The sequence below is a fragment of the Callionymus lyra genome, chromosome 2 (genome assembly GCF_982586985.1).
Source record: "Callionymus lyra chromosome 2, fCalLyr1.hap1.1, whole genome shotgun sequence".
Taxonomy (NCBI): domain Eukaryota; kingdom Metazoa; phylum Chordata; class Actinopteri; order Syngnathiformes; family Callionymidae; genus Callionymus; species Callionymus lyra.
The window spans coordinates 43,168,544-43,193,595 of NC_141819.1; the positions used below are offsets into that span (position 1 = coordinate 43,168,544).

The following is a 25,052-nucleotide window of genomic DNA, read 5'->3' on the forward strand; positions in this document are numbered from 1 at the left end:
TTTTGGAATAACTTTCCTCTGACCTCTAATTGTCAACGAGACAGGAAGAAGAAAACATTCCCAGAGAAGAACAATGCAAGCCAAATGAATCAGCAGGTGATCAAGGATGGGGTTGTTTATAAAACATTCTCTAAATTCCTGACATGTCGCTTCAGACAGTCATAAAGAATCACTCACCCCGCTCTCTTTGATATTTCTGACTCTATTCATTACACTCCATAAATGGCTAACTGCCGCGACCACCCTCTTGCTAATCCTCGCTGCTTGACTTCAGGCTTATTTTGGGAGCTCCTTAGAAGTCAAAACGGATGTATTATATTGAGTAAGTATTCAAATTAAAATTCTTGCCTGCTCATTTGGAAAGAACACTGAAAACACCAAAGCCTCTGGTGAATTAAACGGCAAGATTAAAATGAAGTTAGAATCACATGCAGCGGTGTTGTTGAGTTACAAAACAAGAAAGTACTTTCACCTTTAATGACTCCTAGAGGACCACTCAATTAAGAAACATCCTTTTGACCAGGAACATTTTTCATAATGCTACTTTTATAAAATGGGCAGGTCAAAATGATGAATAAAAACACAAATAACTAGGTTTATTTAATACCCGAGTTAAGTCTGACGACCTACACTGAATTAATCTTTTATGTCGATTCAATCAGTGTTCTAAATTGCAAATCAGCTGTTTTAATTGACAACTGGCTGATCAAATTAAATCTAGATCTTCACAAACACCGTCCCCATAGTGTCAATACATTTTAAGATATATCTGAGTTCCTGCAACGACAAGGCACTCCCACATCTGCTGTAAACTGCTTTTTTTTCTGTCAGTCTTGTCAGAAAAAGTCAGATGTCAACTGTCTATCAAACAAGTGATTGAATGGATAATAGGCTGAGCTGTGTTTTTTAACGTCATCCAATCTAAACACACAACCATTTCAATTTAGTAGTAAATCTATATCGCCGTATTAAGAGCCCCTTGTGTTGACATTTGAAGGACCCGCTGTTGCTTGTAAAGGTTTCCTACGGAGGTTTACTGAAGAAAAATCATAGTTTTTCAGTGAGGACTTTAAATGAAAGGTACATGCGAGTGCTTTTGATTGTTTGTCTATTGTTTGAGAGTTTTTCCTTGCAAAAAAAAAAAAAAGATTCATGATAACGCGTTTTAATGGCAACATATTTTTAATTGTGTTCTTTTCAGTGAGTATCATCATCAGGGTCGGAATATTTTGTTCATGAGATGAAGCCCATGAGGGCTTTGTTGGGTGAGCTCAAGCACAGATTCCTGTAATCCAATTATATTTTAGTTTCTTGGACTCCCTTCCATTTGACACAATCGATACAAAGCAGACATAAGTATTTAGACTGCTGAACCAGTGAGTCAAACAGCAAAATCAAGAAGTGGCATATTGAGTTCAACTCAATCATAGAAAGTGGGTCGGACACTCGCAGTAAGATTTAAGTGAATCTGAAAATGGCTCAGTTGTCAGAGTCAGTGAGTTGAATGAACCTAGTGAATGCTTTGAAGATTGAAGGTGTCGTTAGCTTGTTTAAACCTCTAAAGCAGGGGTAGGGAACCTGGTCCAGAAAGAGCAACACCAGACTGACAATCAACTGATTACACTCCTAAGACACCTGATTGGATAAAATGTGTCCTCTTGAATGGTTGGAACGAAAACCTGCACCCACTGTGGCTCTTTCTGGACCAGGTTCCCTACCCCTGCTCTAAAGCCTCATCTTAGATCTTATATGAGAACATTTTTTATCAACCGTAATCATTCCCTTGATTCTATTGGAATAATTTTCTGCATACTTGTCCTGTATCATTTTGATAACTTTGTTCTTTTCCAGCAGCCTTTGTAGTAAGATACAACAAGGCCTTGCAAGGACGAGGCACCAGCCGGTCTGCGACAGGTGTCCACGGGTCCATTCCTCCTCGGTGAGTTGGCACAATGAGGACAAAGATCAGACGCTGAGTCACGAAAGAGGCACCAGACTATTTCACGGTCAGTCTGTGTATTCAAGCGCCCACTGACTCCTCACCAGTAGGTGACGGGAATGTGTGATATTTTCGAGGACTCCTTAATGCCATTCCAGCGACCGGATGTGTGACTTCATCGGTCGGACCTTCATCCGCCTGCTGGTTCATGTGTCGTGCAGCTCCTCTGTTGACAGGCGTGATGTAACCTCAGGAAGTCATACTGTATATGGATGGAGCCTTTGGTGATGACGGAGGGGGTTAAAAACCCAATGTCTCCTCAGCAGAGACATTTTTCAAATCTGAACTCAGAATCTATTTCCGTGACACAGCAGAAGGGAGGTTTCAAGGCTAGCAAAGAACACGCTTTTTTATCAGTGCTTCAGAGTTTGTTTCATTGTAGCGGGAGAGTCAATGATCCAACTTCGACAGTGTTGGCCAGAAACATAGCTGGATGGATCGACAAAGGTGTGTGGAATAATTAACACATTTCAAAAATCTAATATTATACTATACTAGTACTCACAATTTGTTTTGGCAGTTAAAAAACAAGCAAAACCGTTTAAAATTAGATTTTTCTTTTTTTATAGAATGATCAAAGTTTTTTTTTTTCAAGTTTAAATCTCAAGGCTGACAGCTTGATTTTCAAGAATATTCATTTAACAATTAGCAGAAAAGAGGTAATCATTTGCAACACAATCACAGAAGAGGTACTGAAAAACAGGCACTATTGTAAGAGTACCGTTTCAAAGGTGAAAAGTACTCATTCCTTCAATTGTGTCTGAGCCAAGTGAAACACAACACGTGCTAACATAGCTCAAGATTCCACGGTAACACCCCCCGCAGTGACCCTGCAAATGTGTCTTGTTACAGTAAACCCACTAAACCAAAATGGAGGCATGACTGAGATCAGTACTAGCAGTGAAACAAACAAACCCAAAGTATCATGTGGTTTTCTTATAATATCAAAAATGATCATATAAAAGCAGACATGCTGTCAGAGTATTGGAATGTGAAATGGAGCAGAGTGGGAATGTCTCGGAGTCAGTGTGTGTGTGTGTGTGTGTGTGTGTGTGTGTGTGTGTGTGTGTGTGTGTGTGTGTGTGTGTGTGTGTGGGACAGGTGTGCGTCCAGGGATAGAACAGTCCCTGTTATTGCCCGTCCACAGTTTTACGACCGCCTACTGGTCCCATCCGAACGCTGGTAAACAGGTACGAGAGAACAACCATCAATCACTGGGCGCACTTGCACATGCATGAAAAAGTCAGCACTAACACAAAGAGCAGAGTGTATTTTTGGAGCACAAATCTATTTTTCCAGGCATGTTTCTGTCATTATCATTCCTGGAGTGGCTGATGTTTGAAGTCAGAGTTGTTGAGAACAGTGCGGTGAGCGGCGGCGTGATGCTGATGGGGAAAGCAGGTGCTGTGATCGGAGCCGGGCTGATGTCAGGACGCTAGCCACCGACAAGCAGCAACAAAGAGCGAGAGCACTCTGACCTCCTTTCCCCGAATAGATACACAACTCTCCTTGCTCCGTGTTGAAATTTCCACTTCCTCCTGATCGGACCGTCACACCTGCCTGGAGACGTGTTTATGTCTGGCGCTGAGCCGGAAGGACGCTGGCGAGGAAGTGGAGCTGTTTTTACTCTTGGATGCCAAGTCCTCACAGCAGCGCTTCGCTGAGCCCAAATATTTAAAACAACAGACTTAAATCCTGGTCTAAATGACGGATATGTTAGATTTACAGTACTGTGCAAAAGTTTAAGGCAGGTGTGAAAAAATCCTGTAAACTAAGAATGCTTTCCTAAATGAAAGTGTTAATATTTTCATCAATTAACAAAATGCAGAGAATGAACAGAAGAGAAATGTCAATCAAATCAATATTTGGTGAGACCACCCTTTGCCTTCAAAACAGCATCAACTCTAATAGATACACTTGCACACAGTTTTTGAAGGAACTCGGCTGGTAGGTTGTTCCAAACATATTGGAGAACTAACCACAGATCTTCTGTAGATGTAGGCTTTCTCAAATCCTTCGGTCTCTTCATGTAATCCCAGACAGACTCAATGATGTTCAGGGCTCTGTGGGTCCATACCATCACTTCCAGGACTTCTTCTTTACGCTGAAGATATTCCTTAATGTCATTGGCTGAATGCTTAGGGTCGTTGTCCTGCTACAGAATATATTTTGGGCCAATAATTCGTCTCCCTGATGGTATTGATGATAGATAAGTATCTGAGTGTATTTCTGAGCATTGAGGAAACCATTAATCCTGACCAAATCTCAAACTCCATTTGCAGAAATGCAGCCCAAATTTTTTCATACCTGCCTAAAACTTTTACATAGTACTGTAGGTAGTCAAACCTTCACACAGCATTATTATTACAGTTGATGTTGTTACAGCAATACATTCTGAAGTGAAATTGTACCTGTTGATGTCAAATTCAACTGTTTAAAACAGTGCTTTACATGGAGAAAAATAAGTGTTCACACTCCTAAACACTAATGTTTGTTGGCATTTGTAAGTAAGTAATTTGTATTTATATAGCGCTTTTCCAGACCAGGGTCACAAAGCGCTTAAACAATCAAAACGAATAAAAGCTGTTTCTTAAAGAGATAGCGCAGAGATAGAAGAAGATCTTTACAAAGCTTAGGAGCAACAGTCTGGAAGGATTTCTCTCCTCTGGTCCTGAACAGTGTGCGAGGAACCATCAGTAGATTCTGATCCACAGACCTCAGAGCCCGAGCTGGGTTGTAAGGCTGGATCAGATCGGTGATGTAAGGAGGAGCCTGACAATGAATAGATCTGAAAGTAAAACCAGAATTTTAAAGTTGATTCTGAAAGAAACTGGCAGCTAGTGAAGAGTTTTAAAGATTGGAGAAATGTGAGTTCTTCTACTAGAGCGGGTCAGAATTCTCGCAGCAGAGTTTTGTATTAACTGCAGCCGACACAGCTCCTTCTTGTTAAGACATGGAAACAATCTGTTGCAATAGTCCAGGCGAGAAGACACAAACGCATAGATTACAAGCTCCAGATCATGCTGTGACAACATTTTCCTAAGTTTAGAGATTTTTCTCAGTTGAATGAAACGGTTTCTGGTCAGTTTTCTGCAGTGTTGAACTAAAGACATGTCTTTGTTTAAACACCCAGATTTCTAAGGCTCAGTTTGACAGACTGACCTAACCCTCTTCTTCTTTTCTTAGTAACACTCTTCCACCTAATCTCTTTACGTGACGCATCGGTTCACGAGAAGATGACATCACTGTTGTGTTTGCTGGAAGACACTTCCTCTCAGACCAAACATCCTACACATGAAAATCAGCCAGGGTCCGGTCGTCTGGGGTCCAGCATCCGCATAGTGACAGGAATCACATACACTAAGCAACGTGAGCAGAAGTTACCTCAGATTAAGTGTTTTGTAGCAGCAGAAAATACTTTTTTTGCACCTGGAATATATATATTATTTTAAAATCATTTTGAAAGGTTTTGGGGAAAGAAGTAAAGCAATATGACAATCAATAACAATACAAGAATAATAAAAAATAATAACATGTTAACTTTGTTTTAATTAATTAAAAGTAAGAATCTAAATTGTGAATATTCGAAATATTAAACAATATTGTTTAAGTATATATACTAGCAAACCATATAAAAAATATAAAAACATTATAAGTAAAATGTGATTCAGGGTTTGTTGACATGCTTGATTATGTTCTCTGTTGTTAAACTTCAAGTAGTTCCTGCAAAGACATAATTACGACTGCGGTAAAAGAACAAACAAAACATAATTTATGGGAACCTTTTGCTCACAACTGGGTCATGAGATCTTCCAGCAGCACGTGCAGATCACGTTGCAAAGCTGTAACCATATTTGTGTTTTGTGAAAAACACAACTCCCCAGCCATGTTGCTCCAAAATTAATCTCTGGTATCAAAGCGACCTTTGGTGTTGTTACCAACAGAAGTAATGAGCCGGCGCTGCCTGCGGCCTGTGAACATAAATCTCAGGAAGCAGCAGTCGACATTAAAAGTCAATTACAAGCCAACACAACATGTTTCGCACTCGCAGAGTCACAACAGTTTGTGTTGACACAAAAAAGGTTAATCAATACCTAACTAAGTTTGTGTTGGCGAGGAAAGAAGATAGAAAAACACTTCTGTCAATCTTTAACTTCCATGAATGCTGTTTGTGTGAGAAGTAAATGTTTCATCTTAATACAGCTTGAGATTTGACACATGTCCTTTCTCCTACACAGAATGCAATCACAAACAACGTGAGGGGTTTTGACCGTGTTGTCACACATATCGAAGCAGACTTCCTTATATGGTCAAATCCTCCACCCGAAGCCGTAACAATACTTGTCATGTCATGAAAGAGAAGCTGAAATTGTGAAAAATAAAAAGTGTGAAACAAGAGTAAAAGAAAAGGGTGCAGGTATGGAGAGACGACTGACCTTAGGGTAGCAACAAGAATGAAAAGAAAGCTTACGGTTGTCACTGAGAGTGACTGTAAAAAGAGTAAAAGTCTGTATGTATGGGGTGAATGAAAAACACAGGTGTGTCGAGGTTTGATCGGGAAAGCTTAAGAAGGACTTTAATTTGGTTACGGTAGTATTTGAGAGATCCAATTCCATCTTGGCCTTGTTGTTTCAAAGACACGACAGACTTTTTAAACGTTTCTTTACGATTTCAAAACCTACACTTTTGAGACCGTGTCTCAAGAAAACCCTTCACTTGACCATTTTCACAATTCTGATCCTGTCTGACATTTGGTTTCACAAGCGTATTACAACCATATGTTGGAAGCATACTCCAGAGCAGTTGGGCTAACTTTCTTCCTCCATGTTGCCATTTCCACAGAGTGCCAACAATACAAAAAAAGCGGAGCCATAATTCGCCTGTGCTTCAACTTGCTTCAAGTGACCCATTTATAATCAGAAAAAAAGGATGGCACGTTCATTCAAACGGCTCTTCTGTGAAGCCCCTGGCAGACGGTCTGCATTACAAAGTTCCAAATCATTAATGGAGGCACTTGGCCATCACTTATCCCTGCAGCCTCTCTCCTGAGAATCCCTGATTAAACCACCGCTGGGCATACAAACATGAGGAGAAGGAAAAAAAGCTTTTAGAGCTAGTTTGGCTTCAGGCATTCTGACTCAACACCACCTTTCATGTCATTAACAAGCCTGTCCTGAGTCATGCACGACTCTTTGTGAGGAAGTGAGAGTGAGACGAGAGTGTGTCTCACTCAGTGTTTCTGATCCTTCCAAGTCCTCCGGTTGAGTCACACTTGATTGGTGATGTCATTGTAATCGGCATCAATAAAACAATTTCATTAAGTGTAGATCTATCTTCTGGTGTCGGCACGACGAGAAGCATCTGTGCTAAAACAATGGTTTCATAAATTACACTGCATGATCTCAGAGAGGTTAGGCCGTGATCTACGAGCTTTTTCTGCCATGGTTACACTCTATTATCCTGCTCTGGGAATTGAAAAGTCTCGCGTAATGCAGGAGCTGGCTTTTCATCACAACTACATTTTTGCTTCTTTTTTTTCCCACTTTTCCACAAGTAAGTTCAGATAGCACATGTTATCACAAAACTGCAATGGAAAAGCTTACCTTTGCAGTTTCTGTACGAGTGTCTACTGCAAGAGTGTTGTGTTGAGATTTCACTGCAGTGTCAAACAACCTTTCATTGTTTAAATCATCTTGATGTGGTTTAAAGGTACATTTAAGGATTAGTTCAAACAAAATTCAACTTCCCTCATGTCAAATAAATCTTGGGATTATTATCAAAGTAATCCATTTTTTTTTTTAGAGTTATAGGAAGAAATGTACTGTATGTCCATTTGAAGCAAATGACACTCAGTGGTCTTTGTCTTTATCTTCCTTTAAAATGACACATTTAAAAACATCAAAATACCTTTGTGGTGCTTGTCTGTAAAGTCCATCTTGTATTGAAGCCTTGACAAGAGGTATTGTGAAAGAAAAACTTAAATAAGTCCATTTTTAAGCTTGTTTGTAGCAGAAGTTTAAAGAATAACAAGCGATGCAGACAGAAAGTACTACAGGTAAATATCGTATATGCTCCTGTTGCCTTCATGCCCCTTCTCTAGATCGCAGTCTAGAACCTCCACAGAAGAACTTGTAGACAATGTTGAATTGGTGCACAGTTGTCTGTTGAGGCCTCTATAGGAGTGCACATGTCATGCATCTACTTAATGTTTTATTTTCTTGCATTCTTCCCATTTTGTTTTCCCTTTTCTCTCTGCATGACTAGAGTGAATGAGTGGCAGATTTTCCTTCATCTTAAACTCCACAATCCAAAGGAATCTGCCAGATTAATGAGTCTCTTGACAGGTTAGCCAGTGCGAGTCCTGTCTCCAGCCGTGTCCTTGCCCTCGTTCCAGTTTTTGCATATCTTTTAGTTGTTGCCCTCGTGGATCATTATTTATAAAGACAGGTCTGTGTGTGAGACTGTATGGGCAGAGTTTTTTCAGTGAATGTTTCCAGCGCCTATCTTTATCACCTGTGGACTCAATTAAGATCCTGTTGTTTGACACAACTCTTCAGGGACATATTTCATACTTTATGACCTCCAGGTGGAGTTACACTGACCTGAGCTGAAATGATGCAGGACATACAGGAGCTAATCAACTTCCGAAAAGCCCAAGTGATGGATAAAAAACAAATATCTTTGAAATATTCTCTAAAAACGTCTCTTAAACCGATTTGGATCGGAGGTTAAATTAGTGTTCAGATGCCAACCGTTGACCTGGAAACCTAAGAGAGGCTCATCAACATGTAGGTTTCCGGAAGAGCTAATGTGATGATCCAGTCTGCTGACCACAGCGTCTCCAGGTCTATCACTCTTTCTCCTGACCCTCCCGCCTCTGACCTGCAACACCTGCCAGCACAGTGAGTGTGATCAGGTCTCACGTGATACCGTCGGAGATTCCGCATGAGCTTCAGGAAATTAGCCAATTACTGAGCGCACATTGTGATTTCTTCACCGTCCAGTTACCAGAAGTCTCACACTTCGCCCAGCGTGGGGCCCCAGCGGATGAACTCTTATTTGGGGTTTTTAGGGCAGCGGAGCAATTAGATGAGTTTACGGTAAGCAGTATGGAGTGGAGGAGCATGTCATTCTGTCAGAGCTGATTTCCTCCTGGCTGTTAACATTGACCTCCTCACACTGCCAAGGGTGGACACGCGCTCGTATTTGAAGGAAGAAACTTCCAGAAATGAGAACATCTCGGACACGGTGATGCAAGAGATTTGGGGTCCTGCAAAAACAATTTGAGCTGAAACATACTCGCTGGCGGCATTTGTATTTGACGCCTGGCAACGTAAATATTTTCCATCCAACAAGGGGGACATATCAGGGATACACAGGCAGGAAATCAGAGATCCACATGTTGAACTTTCTGAAGAAGGTTAGGGAGGATTTGTGGTCTTAAAAAAGAGATTTAAAAAATGTATTCATGCATGTTTTTAATGGGTAATTCATTCCCTGTTTTTTACTGTATTAGAGGGGAAATTCATCAAGAAGGAGAATTAAACTCTACGAGCTGATAGATCCTCTAAAAGATCTGATGGACTTTTTTTATACTTCCACATTAGATGGAGAGCTTCAAGTCAGCCTCCATTGTTCACTGTTTTGACATTACACCAACTACGGACCCCGAGCAGATTGACCTACTTTTTAAATTAACTTTTTGACGAAAACCAACGTTCAGTGATATTCAAAATCATATTAATATCACTTTTCAGCAATGAGAAGAGATCTTAACTCATCACCAAACAAAGATTATTGTATAAAAGATTCATGACTGACAAAGACATTTCTTTTAGAAGATATACAATTAATATTGACAGTAGTGATACTAAAAGATAAAAGGCAAATGTTTCCTTCAAATACCGTCTGAAATGATCTAACTTCTGCGCACGCTGTCAACACTTCCTGTTGTATTAAAACGTTTGTAGCATATTCTTCATGTGAATTTGAAAGAGTGATATAACACCTCCCCACACACTCTCGAGAGCATTTCACAACACTGGTCATGTCTTTTTTTCCGAGTTCCGTGCCAACGAAATACTTCATCCGCTCCACCTCCGAGGCCTGCGTCTCCTCCCGAGTATCCAACAAGATTCACCTCTTTACCAAATAAACACCATTACACAATGGAACCGAGGATTTATGTAACTGACTTCATCCAACCCAAATGTAACAATTTTCGTAGCTCTGGACATGCACGCCCTCCCGCCGACCCCCCATCCTCCCACACGCGATTACATCACAGACGGACAAGAGCTCACTATGTAACATGCTGACGCTCTGTTGCTGGTGGACTGATTTGAATCAAACATCTGGAAGTGAGCTGACGTTTTGTACCAGAAGGCCAGTAATGATGCTTTGTGAAGTGAATATTATGAACACCATCTGTTCATCATTAGATCTTGTTTAGATTGACCGGCACTCATCAATCATTATATATTTGTGTGTAAACACTGCAAGTCGATGAACGATCAATAATCGTTGTAAATGATCCCGTCAAGAATGACCTCATCACCGTGAAGCAGTTTTATTAGTTTAAAAAATACTTTGTGTTGTTCGTGACTTGTGTCAATGTAAATATGATTGGTAGAAGTAAAAGCACAAGGCAAGAGGAAGTGAAGAAGAAGAAGGAAAAAGACAGACAGGCAGACAGACACATGTTGGCAATACAAAAATAGAACGATGAAGACGAACACAAAAACAAAAAAGGAAACATCTCTGAAGATAACAGAGATGAAAAGAAAGACAGCAACAAAAGCAAAAAAGAGAGCAATAAAGATGACAATTGGAAGAAATAAAAGACACAAAAAAGAAACGACAGACGACGTCAAAAGAAAATGTCAAAGACAAAAAGGAAAACAAACGTGACGACAGAAAAAGAAAGTGACAGAGATAGATAGATAAAACTTATTATGTAGCCAAAAATAAAATGAAAAAGACAACGACAACTACAGGAACAAAAACAACAACAAGAACAAGAAAAAAGGGGGAAAAAATCAAATACATCAAAAAGACAATGAGAGACAACAACAAGGAAAAAGACAACAACAAAAAAGACAAAAACAATGACAAAGACAACAACAAAGACTAAAAAGGACAACAAAGAACAAATACGAAAACAATAGGAAATAGGAAAACGACAATGACAACAAGAAAGGAAAACGACAATGACAACAAGAAAGGAAAACGACAATGACAACAAGAAAGCAACAAATACTTAAAAAGGAAAAGACAATATGAGCACGTAAAATAAATCTCACACAGGTCTGACTTTCTTTTATAGTATTCAGAAGAAGATGCTCATGAAATTTGATGAAATTGAACCGAGTGCATAGATGAAATGTGGGCGTTGGCTCACGTGCCGCGGTGTGCACGAGTGGGTGGTGTGTGCGGGGCAGGCAGGTAGGCAGGCGAGGTGGGGTGTGTGTTGCCTCTCCCGTCTGCCCTCAGCTGTGACAGTGTGGTGTGATGTCCGCTCTCAGTCTGTTCTCACGCCAAGGATCACACTGAAAACACACACTTTTTCAAGCAGTCACGCACACAGCAGCCGCACAGGCAGAGGAAACTGACTCCAAATCTTTTTGATAGGAAGTTGATTTACAGCGAGATGAAGACGAGAGACACACGAGTAAGCTCATGAAAACCACAGACACACAAGTTATGTACTCGTCATCATCACATTGAATTGAAGTTAGGTATATGTGAGATCGAATTATTTTCTATGATTTTTTTTACTTTCGAATAATTATAGATTGAATGGAATTTGACTCATGTATTGCACAGTTATGAGTCTGTTTTGTTTTTAGAAAGAAACAAATGTATCATTAAATTATAGAATTTAAACACATAAAACTTACATTCTGCCTTTAGGTGTATATTGTACATATTATATTATATTATATATATTATTATTAAGGCAAATATTAAACTATGTACAACACAATTTATTTTGGAAATCATACTTTTTAATACTAATTTATATGTTGAATTAATCACATCATTAATTTCCATTACTATAATGATTTATTTAAATAATGTGCATTTCCCCAATTTCAAATATATTTTAAGTTTATAGAAATGTGCCAAAATTCAAATTGTATTTAATTGAAATACATTCTTACTTACATACATACATACTGTACATTATATTACAGATTGGTCTGACTAGGGAGCCAGATGACTGGCAAGTGTCAGAATGGTGTCGATAGATGCAGTCTGTTGAAGGATGAATGATGTCTTAATATGACTAGCTTCATTCAATCTATTTGTACATTTTTTAATTGAAAAAATATTTGTAGTTGATTCACAAACGCAAATGGAGAACTGGGGCCACAGTCAATGGAGCAGTGATACATAGGATCATCTGGACTTTCTATCTACTTGGTGAAGAGTATAATCAAGTTAGAGTAAGAACTGTCACCTGCCTCTTTCACATGTCCCTGATACTGTAATAAAAATGTCTCAATAAAAATCTGATGCCATCTTATCTGCCAACAACAGTCATACATCTCTGAAAATTGTGAGTGACGGACAAAACTTTTCGACAAAATATGTTGTGAAATCAAGTGCAGCTGCATGTTAAGCGACGAGGCTGACACACACGTGGACGACTTGCATGCAGGTGAGAAAGACACGACGACCTCCAGCCTTCTACTGACCTCGAATTGTGGCGCCCAGTTGCCACATACTGTCTCCTGACGCTGGCTCATGTGGATGCTGGTGAATAAACGGCCCTTCACTGAGGCGCCGGCGTTAGCATGATAGAAAACATGGATCATCTGCATATAGTCCATGAACATCATCCAGACCAGAGGCTGCCCTGTTCCTCAAGTTATTGAAATACATATTTGAAAACATGCTGGAAGTGCCTGACCCAAGAGTCTGAGGTGCCATACATGGTGATGGACGGTTTGAAATGTCAAAGTAGGTCATGGAAATAAAACACATTTTTAAAAATCGGAAAGAGAATTATGAAAGAGAAGGAGAAGGTCTGGATTGTGTGATATAGTCGGATATAAGGAAATTTGATTGTAATATCAAAGGTTGGGGTAGGTGGTCTTCAAAGATACCTCTGTAGGTTAAAATCAGTCAGTTAAGGCTGCATAAAATGACTCGTAGATATTTTGATAGTAATGTGCTAAAGGAGGACTAAACTGTAGTTTGGTGAGCTAACGTTTTACTAATTGACTGCAATGGAGGCGTCAGTCCTGCAGAAAAGTGGGATAATGAAGCTACATTTATTCTGATTTAAAAAGCGAATGATTATAATTGTTCGAATGACGTAGTAGAATAAATGTTTTTGAGTGAATATTCCCTCCATTGACAGGCTGATCAGCACGCGACAACTCTGTGTGACAACAATCCTTTTCTTTGAACTAAATCACATCAAAGATGAAGCCTTTGCCCCAAATCCTGCAGCGATTAAAATCATCCTCTTGTCACAGAACACAGGAAACCTAATCTAACTTTAATCGAAGACCGACAAGGCCAGGGACGTCTCATGCCAGCAAAATATGAGTTCAATATTTACGCGGTGCTGTGATGCAAGGGCCTACGGTAAAGATGAGACGTCAGAGCTCAAAGTTCCATCAGTGACAGTCATGATGACTCCTCATTAGTTAGCCATCAGTGAAGATGTTGGCGCTCACATTCCAGGTCAGCTACGTGACCAGAAATGTAAATATTAAGCTCTTACAGAGCTAGGAGTCTGATTTCAACTATCTTAGATTTAAAGATGTGAGTTTTGCTTTAGATTCTCGTACCAGGAAATGAGCCAGAACGCTGAGGCTGATGGGAGTGTGTGCCAGCGTGGACATGAACACGAGACGAATGAGGGCAGGAGAGCTGCAGGTGTGTGTTCAGGTGAAAGTGATTCTACGTGTGGAATTTCGTGCACCTTCACATGCATACCGTGGCAGGATAGTTCTAAAAAATGCTTCTTTTATGACACTGTTTGCACAAACTTGTGTGAGTCAGAGGGCGTAATCGTGGTGGGCCATTGCAGGGCGTGTTAGCTGAAACTGATTGTGTGCCGGGGTCTGCTTCACACCGACTCAATCGTGACTATAGAATACAGAACTCTCACTTAGCCAAGTCGTCGTGAGGCTAAGAATTCTGCGGTATAAATCAGGATTGTGGGGAAGTCAATTGCAGCTACACCCTGGACCAATCTTTCAAATTCAGACCTCCATTCACACCTACAGACAATGTATTGCGACTCATGCATATGTGCACTAGACAACTAGACTTTTAATCACATTTTTCAAATATTGAAGTCTTCCTCTCCAAAATGCAGCAAGTCTCATCATGAAGTTGCTCTGTTTTGACCTTCTCCTCCGTCTCGAATCTCATTATGAAGTTATAATGGTCTTGACTCCTACTGGACTAATAACAGCAGAGTGGACAAGATTTTACCTCCAGTTAAACAAAGCGTCTTCAGTGGGCGAGGCTTAAGAACATTTTTTAATGTAAATATTTCAATTAAAAGAGAGTTTTGTGCAAATAGGCGCACGTTTTTTAGACAAGGAACAGGTCGAAATATGAAATTTACAAAAATTAAAAAACTTTTTTTTTTAGTTAGGACTGAGGAGCAGTGGAATGTTCTTAAGCGGAGAGGAGAGAGGAGAGAGGAACACCCTAAACAGGCCGCCAGTCTGTCACAGGGCACACAGAGACATAACCATTCCATTAACCAAACACTTACTTCTACAGATAATTTCCTACGTTCCGAATAAACCTCTGTATATTTTTAGACTGTGGGAGAAACCCAGAGTGCCCGGAGTAAACCCACACAAACATTGGGAATACATACTTTGAGGCGGTCTCGCTACCCACTGTGCCGCCGAGTCCCCAGTTTGGTTTGATGTGGCAAATGAAATGAAAGCTCCATTGTCCTGTTACTCACAGAATATGGAAGGAACTAAACAGTCATCAGGACGTACTGTGACAAAGGTGTCAAAACACACAAGTGTTGGTCACAGCACCTGGCACTTCCATTGTATCCCCAAAGATACACATTCAAGTCACTTTTTCACATGACTTAATTGATTGTGTTTAACTTTTCATCGCTTACTTCACTTCTGACAGGCGCCTCGTCGCCAGCAGTCCTGCTCAGTCTCACACAGAAGCGCAGTGCCAGAGACCAAACACTTTCAACCATGTTCTTTCAACACCACAACGCTGCTTTTCTACACTACGTGTCTGCGAACTCACCGCCTAATCATGTGCCTCAGCCACCACTGCCAGCATGAGCTCACTGGAAAGCATTCAAACTAAGAGGTAGTGAGATGACGGGTTTGTTCTGTGGACACGACTTGCCAAACGGGGGAAAAACAGCATCATGTTAGGCGTCTGCTGGCAATTCCGAACAGGATATGAGGCGGTTTTGACAGGCTCTCACCTGTAGCCAGGGTCCAAGTTTCAACATTTTCATACCATGGTGCCGGTGACAGCTGTGTCTGTGGGGATTACGTTCTCCTCGTGCATCGCAATCTGGGAGAACACAAACGTCCCAGAAATGAGGAAATGGCTTTTAATTAGACATCTGGAGGGAATTGCATTACATCTGGCGCCAACGTCCACTTTGACAAAAAAGAGGAACTGATTTAATTTGTTGGACCGCCTATGATCTCACGCCACACGTTTCTGGACGCAGCTCAAGAATATGTGCTCTGATTAAGACAATAATCCAACAAAATTAAGGCTGAGAAGCAGCATCTTGACATCATACTACAATAACATAATGAAAAACATCTTCATATTCAAGATGGCATCAACTCCACAGCTCTCAAAAAGAGGGAGAGGGTTCATTTGTTGGCTGCGTGGGCTAGTCTTTACAAACATCACTGACACCTTGTACAAAGTCGATGCATTTTTGGACAGAAGGAAGTAAAACAACACCGTGTAAAATGTTGACATTATTACAAATTATCTGTGATTAAAGTTTTATAGAACACGTGGCTTTCACTCTCTAACTATTTACAGGTTCACTGCACATCTTTGCATGACCAATCACTATGTGAGCAAAAAAAACAGCCATGAGTCAGAGACTGCTATTGCATACATTTCTGAAAAAGCACTTCTCCAGGAGAATGAAAACCTTCTGCAATTGCATTTTTTCTAACAGAGAGCAGGCCCAGAAACAACAATGTACTATCTACACTAGTTTGTCTTTAACAACTCAAGGGTTTGTTTTTGGTAACTAAATTAACCAAGATGTTCTTCTGCATCAGTTTGGTAAAACTACAGTAGAAACGATTGGTAAAATGTAAAAACTTTTAAAAGGTAGAAATAAGTGCTGTAAGATGAGGGTTATTTATAATTGCTCGTGTCTCTTTCAAAACATTCAATTATTATACATTTCTTTCAGTGATGGAATAGTTTTAGGTCTTATCACAGGAGCTAAAAATTAATTACAAAAGTCCAAAGTGAAAGCTTGTTCCTGTAACCATCCAAAATCATTTTAGAGTTTTTACCATGATAGAAAACACCAATTAACCGTTTCATCTTTTCTCAATTGAAATCGTTACTAAATGATCAAGATTTTGTTGTTGAACTGCAAGATATTGAAAATATAACTTATTTTGGAAAAAGGGACAAAATGTCAGCAGGAAAAACCTCTGTGGGTTCATTCTCCAGCAGGAACACTGTGTAATGTCATTTGAACGGTCAACAAACGTGTCACTTCTTTGAACTCCGTTCTTGTGACTCATCCGAGTGAAACGCAAGTGGAAAATTCATAAACAAACTTGAGGAGAAATGAATGGGCTTTTTCTTGGTTAATAAAAAAAATGTTTTGATGTGCCCTTATTCACCCTAACAGGATTTTCCCCAACGTCACGGTGGCCAGCCCACTTCCTGTGTGCTTCTCTGCAAAGTCGCACATGCTGATCCAGACATTCACACACCCCCGGTGACAGCCCGGTGTGACCGGGTCATCTTTCCAGACTGCTGAGAGGAGTTCTGTTCATAGTTTTCTCACATGCTGCTGCAGCAGTGGAGGCCATGGTCTGGCCTTGACTGAACACGTCCTGAGACTGAGGTTGTACTGCACGACTGAAGAGACATACTTGGGCTGTTGAACGGATATATGCATGAGCGTACAGGTCGCCATGTATTTTTTAAGAGGTGATCTCACACCGACCACCAATAATCAACTCAAAAAGCACAACTCTGATGTGAAACAAGTAGGCAACAAAGGGAAACAAATATAAATGCTTATAATAAATGACTTTGCTGAATTAAAGAGAAGAAAATTTCACGATCAGAACAGGAAATATGTAGATGCTGTAAATGTGAAATGTTATCCAAATAAAATCAGGGTCAGATATTCGTCTCATCAGCGTTTATAAGCATACAGCTGTCATCCATAACATCATTAGAAAAGACAGAACACAACAGAAAATAAACATCCGAAATAAACACTTAAATAGCAATTAAACACAAAAAACAGAGAACTTTGGGTGATTATCAAAGCGCAGATTATATTGTATTGCCAGATGTACTTGTTTTTTGTAATCGTATTTATTGACAAATCAGGCTTTGTTTGTACTGTTGCTATTGTGTCATCTGTCCTCTCTCTCTGTTTGCACCGTATCTGACAGGTTCATCTAAACCTCCTATATGGTGATCATGGTCATTGATGGTCTATGCTAAATACTTGTTATTATGAGCTGCTCTCAATTTATTGATGGACATTCATCAACATACACACAGTTTTATTATCCGAGTGGTCTTTAAATCCTGAGTAAGATTTTCATAGCGGAAACCTGTGCAAATGTGTGCGTAGATACTCACGCTTTATGAATCAGACCCATTATCTAGGACAGAGATTCAAAGGAAACTATTTCCTGTCTCTAAACATTTTTGTTATAATGGATAAAGAACTAATAAAAAAATGGTTTATTGGCTCACAACGGGGGGAACCGTTTGTCCAAAAGCCAGATCAAATTTAATAAAAAAAAATATTTAAAAAAGTTAAATAATGGGATTGATAAGGATTACCCTTTGTGTGATCATTACAAGTTATAGTTTCTATTTTCATCATTCGAAAAACAAGTTTTCTCCTGCTAGCAAAATGTCCTCCATCCTCCTCATGTGCCTCACGTTGACTTAATGCTGCTGTCATTTCTAACTATAATGACACACATGGCTGAAAGAGGAGCAAAATCCACTTGTTTGCTGGGAGAACTCGATCCTAATTCAACTAAAGGGTTCCCAGGGAGCTCTAAATGTCACCAGAAACAAGGGCATGCAGTTTAAAGCAGTTTGGTTAAGATGTCAGTGAAAACATTTATTATGCTTCTATAACAGTGCTGGTTGGCAGCGGATGTAAAATATGATCCGGTATTTGCGCCAACACTGTAATTTACTGTGGTTATTATCATATTACACATGATATAATTCAGTTAGCCTACATTCACAGTGGCATAGCCTATATTTCTCCCTCAACCTCTCAAGCATTGATTCATGACGACGTTTGCTCAAACCTCTGGCTGGAAAATGCACATGCAAGACCTTAAAGGACCTTATTTCTAAGATCACATTGTTACGAATGTACATCCCAGACGAGGAATCAGACAGACAAACAGAGAGAGGAAGGGCGGTTGACTGTCGTAGGAATGTGACAGACGTACGGGGAAGGAGTGTTGACCCCGGCCCAAGCAAGCTGCTGGGTGAGATCCAGGTATCTCATCTTCCGCCTACGGTAACACACGGATGTCAAGTCTCCCTGAAGGAAACCAGGTCGCTCATGGCGGAGGAGGTTGTGTACGAGGCGGAGAGGAATCTGCATCTGGAGACAGTCTAGTCAAAACAAAATCCTCTGCTGTGTGTGCGAGCTAGGGGCCGCAGCGTGAGGCGGAAAAGGGCCCTTACGGGCACATAAACGAGTACAACTAAAGCTAAATATTACGTCTATAAAATATGACCCAAATATTGTGTCTAGCGAGCAGAATTTCCCATCCTGTGTCCAGACTTCACTTGACACCCAGGACTGTTTTACACGTGTTATGACATATCCAAAGGGCTTTTTAACGACTGCGATTTTCCGGGCACAGTTAAACTTACAATAACCGCTTACAGCAGCCTGCCATTATGTGATAGAGTCATTATTAAGAGTCCAAGAAAGTTCCAAAACACTTAATGTAATAATGGAGTCTGAGCTGTGAGACAGACGGCTGGTTATTAATGACTTTAGGAAGGAGTGCAAACGTTGAGTGTTTCTAGGACCGCCAATCACGTCGGTCACATCACATGAGTCATTTAATAAGAGGCCAGAAGACAAAATATTGTTTAGATCAAAGTGACAAACAGCATTCATTTCATAACAATATAGTTGGAGGCTACATTGTGAGTTGAATCATGGGTTTGAGGAAGTTAAACTCGGTCAATAGTGCCGATGACTACTATTAGTTCACACAAGGAATTTGTTTACAGATGTACAATTCAATTTCCGAGGAAATATATTTGTTCTCATCCTCGATCACAAGAGACACTCATATTTATGTTTCATCGTTTCCATCAAGTTACCTAAATGCTAGAAAATATGAATCAATCAACAAAGGCTAGGGATTAGTAACCACGGTGACCTGTACGATCTTATTAAGTTGTGAAACTACTAACATTTATTGTAAATGTTGTTTTGTAGTTCATCACCTAATCTTCCTTACGATACGGACTACTACCGCCTTAAAAATACTAATGTTGGTACCAAAAGTGAGGATAGTATGAAATGAATCATCATTTTACAGCTGACTGTAAAGTGTCTTAGTGAGCTGACAAAGACACGAGGACAACATTTCTTATTACACTAAATTTCTCTTGTGTCATGGCCACTAACTGTTACCATGGTTACCAAAGAGATTATAATGATGAGTGTTGCTGCAGTCAGAGAGTGACTTATTACTCTCATATCTTTCAAAGACAATATCTATGACTCTGTCCAGATGACGTTTCCTCTCTTCGTAGCTGGACGAGCAGCAGCGACAGAGTAGCATAAACCTTTTCAAAGTAGGACTTCAGTACACACTCACACCAAAATTCATACTAATTATGAGCAACCTCATATTGTCAACTTCAAGCAGTCGATCAGACACCAGATAGTCCACTTTTTCACGTCTACAACTTGCACACTTCCGAGGGAGGGTTTATTAATTTTGCGTTTCAATTTTTCATGGCCAAATAATCAAATACCCCACAAGAAAAAAATCGAACTAAAATACAAAATATAATTTACAAGAAATCTATTTTGATGGCATTTAAACTAAAGTCGTTTTTGCTAGGGCTGACTATTTTGTTTGGTCAAGGCTTCATCAGTTGCATCCATTTCTGTCTCTTTAAAAAGAAAAATACAATTTGGATCTAAACTACTTTAATTCAAACATTTTAAATGTTTATTCTGCCAAGTAAGGCATAAGAAAATAATGATATTTGTATGCTAGTTTATTCTTGTCTGTATGAACAATAATCCTAACAAAGGCCAACTGTATTACATTATCAGTTTGCGACAGTCATTTTGTATTCATCCTTGTTGCAACTTTTGATTTTACGGCATGTAAATAGCATATCAAATTTAAGTATTGAATTTTTACTATAGCCCATTTGCAGGGTTGTTAATTTGTTCTTAATAAGGGATCAAAAAAACAGTTGTGAGTCTTCCATTGCGATACACTTTCCACCTGGCAACACTTACTCCCACTGTCCTGTAGTTTGGGGGGTTCAGAAGGAAATATAATGATTTAGCACCACAGGAATCTACATCTCGCCCACAGTCTGTTTCATAGGTCTTCCTCGCCATAGTCGACCTGGTGTGTTGAAAAATGACACTAGCAGAGTCGACAGTGTCTGGTCAGCACATCATCCAAGCTGACGGGTCCGATCCAAGCAGAGAAATAGAACTCTATAAGTCAGCTGGCGATCCCAACACCCAGTGTCAATTATGTTTAATAGAGAGGTTTAATTGTGGCTTTAAAAAACAAAATGGGATTTATTTTACGAGTGGCTCGGTTCATTAGGTTTTATGGAATAATCACAAATGCATCTGTTGAAACGATCCGAGTCTATTTTCGGTCCATTAACTCATATTTTCAACATGTACTGAGATTAAGGAAATGTATTCCCTTCATAACAGCTATTCGATTTCAGCAAATTAGTTTCAATTGAAGATATTTGGCATCACTGATCTGAACACAGTGTTGTGGGTGATTTGTAAGAGTTTGACATTAGAAGATTGTATCTAAGCTTCTGTGAACACTCAACTGATGTTGAAAAATCTAGTTTCAAAAACATCTGTGACTACATTTTTTGTTAATGATTTTACATTTGTCCAGAAGAGAAAAAAGTAGAATAAATTACCTTTTTACTTGTTTCACAGATACACTTCTCTAGTCACACTCGTCCTCTTCCCGTCCTCTGTAACTCATCTACAAAACAAAAATCTATTTCAACAATTTTAACAAATTTTTAGATTTAGTCGACACACTAAGTCTGCTATGCACATAATTAAAAACATGTGCTTTGTGACACTGGCCTACAAAAGCTTAATATAAATATAAATTATTTACTTATTATTAGATATTGTATCACAGACTCTTGTATAAGAGGATAAAGTCCACTCTAAGTTTTATTAGATGTCTGATATAAATGGAAAATATCAGTGCGTCAATTCCTTTTAAAACATTTATTTTGAATCAACAGGCCTCTATTTGATTTTACCACTGAATCCTTACAAAATAAAAAATAAAAAAGCCAGAAGATTTAGTGTAAACTTGTTTGTAAACGTAACATAGCTGAAAAAGGCGAAAACTCTTAATAGGAATGTTTTTGTGTACTCAAAAAGTATACAGAACTTTTACTTTTACCCCACACAAGACACGCTCCATGACACTTTATTTTGCATTGCGTGTCAATGATTTTTTTTTCTCCACACATATTATGATGTCATACCGCAGAAATAATTTCAGAGATGCACATTTGCATTGAGGAGCAGCTCAAATACAGACTTGCTGCAGCACATTTGGACTCCGTGTTATCCGTCTCCATGGCAACTAATTACAAGCTAGTTCTGAGCCAGAACTTTAAACGCCGCAGTAGTAACTAAGCAACTTTTCGCTCTCAAACACCTCACAGTTCAGATCAGCTTCATGGGATTACGCTGCAAATGCATGATGTTAATGTTCCATTACAAAAGCGTTGTAAAAGCTTAAATCATGAGGTTATTTTACGAGAGAGTGCCAATCCAAAACACGGATTAGAGGAGTGAATAAGCTGATCATAAAGTTCACCCCCCCACTCCCACTCAAAAACTTGCTCCATGGGAGGCAAACATTGTTTGTTGGAAATCTTTAACCAAGTATTAAGCAATCATATAACCACATAAAAGTCATTAACAAGGTCCTTGGGAAGATTACTGATAACTTCATGATACTGATAACTTCATAACTTTATGGCAATAAATAAATATTCAATATTTAAAAAACATTTTTGATTACCCAATATAAGTTCAGTTTTAAGCTTTGTTAGAATATATATATATATATACATATATATATATATTTTCTTTTTTTTTTTAATCAAAAGACATAGATATGAACATTTAATTTAGCAATGCTACAACTAAAGCATTGATAAACTTACAAATTAACAGTGTCATGAAATAAAACCCAAATATGATTCAAAACTCTGAACTGCACTGCAGGCTTGTTGAAACAACAACAGAAATCATTCTGTAATTAGAGGACAGTTCACAGCGTCAGGCTCTCATCACGAAGCCTCCACTGTTCCACATGGATAACAAGTGTGGAGCAGCAACAATCGATTGCATCAATGTCAGAGAGGCGGGTGAAGAGGAGGGGGTACCATTAGCAACAGTGAGTCCAATGACAGTGATGTGAACTGGCAGCAGCTTTAACAAGAGTCAACCATGCATTCACTTCACTCTCATAAACACATGTCGAGTTTCACCTTTAACTGTCAGAGTTTTACTCATCAGACGGATTTTTTGGCTTGATAAAGCTAAACATTTACCTTGAGAAAATACTGTACATAAAGGTCAATATAAGGGAAATGTAGCAGAGGAAGTCGCAAAGATGCAGAGGAAGAGCCTGCTTAAGTTCTGTTGCTTTGCTTTGAATCTCTTTGTCGTCTCTGACATCAAAATCTTTATCTAAAAATAAACAAGTCTATATTTCATGCTCAGTTGTGGCTGACGTTTAAACAGAAGAAAGCCATATAAAAAGTAAGTATACCAGGTAAGGGTTAGTCCAGAGCGCACACTGTCTACTCACTACACTAGAAGCGCTCTGGATATTTAGCAGGAGTACTTTCGGAGTACTTCCAGCTTATAGCGCTGTTAGTCTTTCAACGTCTGCCGCAAAAGACGGAGACGTCAGATGACAACCCAAAGACTAAAGTTATCAGGTGGCTAGCCAAGATAACACTAGCCTGGAAGATAACACAAAGATTAATGTTATCAGGAAGATAACCAAGCTAACCTTAGCCTGTCTGATGACAACCCAAAGACTAACGTTATCAGGAGGCTAACCAAGCTAACCCTAGCCTGTCTGATGACAACCCAAAGACTAACGTTACCAGGAGGCTAACCAAGCTAACCCTAGCCTGTCTGATGACAACCCAAAGACTAACGTTATCATGAGGCTAACCAAGCTAACCCTAGCCTGTCTGATGACAACCCAAAGACTAACGTTATCAGGAGGCTAACCAAGCTAACACTAGCCTGTCTGATGACAACCCAAAGACTAACGTTATCAGGAGGCTAACCAAGCTAACCCTAGCCTGTCTGATGACAACCCAAAGACTAACGTTATCAGGAGACTAACCAAGCTAACACTAGCCTGTCTGATGACAACCCAAAGACTAACGTTATCATGAGGCTAGCCAAGCTAACCCTAGTCTAACAGATTAGAACACAAATGCTCTGTCTCAAATCGCATACTTAGTGCACTTGCAGTTATTATGCATCAGGATAGTGTACATACTAACTAGTATGCAAATTCTCGACATATGCCTAGAAGATAGTTTGTCTCAACTCAAACACTGCCGCTACGCACTAACCGGAAAAGACGCGACAGCTTCTTCTTCTTCTTCTTCTTCTTCTTCTTCTTCTATTTAACGATGATTGCAACCAGCTGTAGGAACACTATCACCGACACCTGCTGGCAGCACGTTTTGTTTGGATCAAGAAATATGAGAAACAAAATATTCACAAGATATTTACGCCTGTATCAGCACCGAAGACGTGTCATCCTCCTACTGCTGGTTGAAAATGCACATGAAAGTATGTATATATATATATATATATATATATATATATATATATATACTGACAAAGCTTAAAACTGAACTTATATTGGGTAATCAAAAATGTATTTTAAATATTGAATAATTACTTATTGCCATAAAGTTATGAATACCTTTTCATAGTTATCATTAACCTTCCCAAGGACCTTGTTAATGACTTCTATGTGGTTTAATGATTGCTTAATACTTGGTTAAAGATTTCCAACATAGAATGTTTTTGAGTGGGAGTGGGGGGGTGAACTTTATGATCAGCGTCTTCACTCCTCTAATCCGTGCTTTGGTTCGGCTAATACTAAGAATTGAGACGCACTTATGTACTAAAAGTACTAAGTTTAAGTATGCAAGTATGTAACTTGAGACAGCTGAAGACTAACAAACTAACACTAGTCTTATAATGATGGAAACAAAGACTAACGTTATAAGAAGGCTAGCCAAGCTAACCCTAGCTTGTCAGCTAAAAGTTGTGAATGAATTGTGAGAGAAGCCTGGCTAATGCTAGCCTGGGGGCAGGAAATATTCTATTTTCTCATTTCACAAGGTACACACTACTATTACTTTAATTTTTTTTCTGGTTCTCTTTTTTACTTTAAGTATATTTGGGCTTGTTTTTTTTGAGTGCCTAAAGTTCAAGAACACTTTCTATGATGTATTTAACAGACTTTAATAAATAAATAAAAATAACATATGCCGATTA

General features: G+C 39.3%; 1 protein-coding gene across 1 annotated transcript in view; it reads right to left on the reverse strand.

The window, feature by feature from the left end:
* The window catches only part of ddah1 (dimethylarginine dimethylaminohydrolase 1), a 68,557-nt gene that overhangs the window by 36,975 nt on the left and 6,530 nt on the right, over nucleotides 1-25,052 (reverse strand). The window lies entirely within an intron of this gene.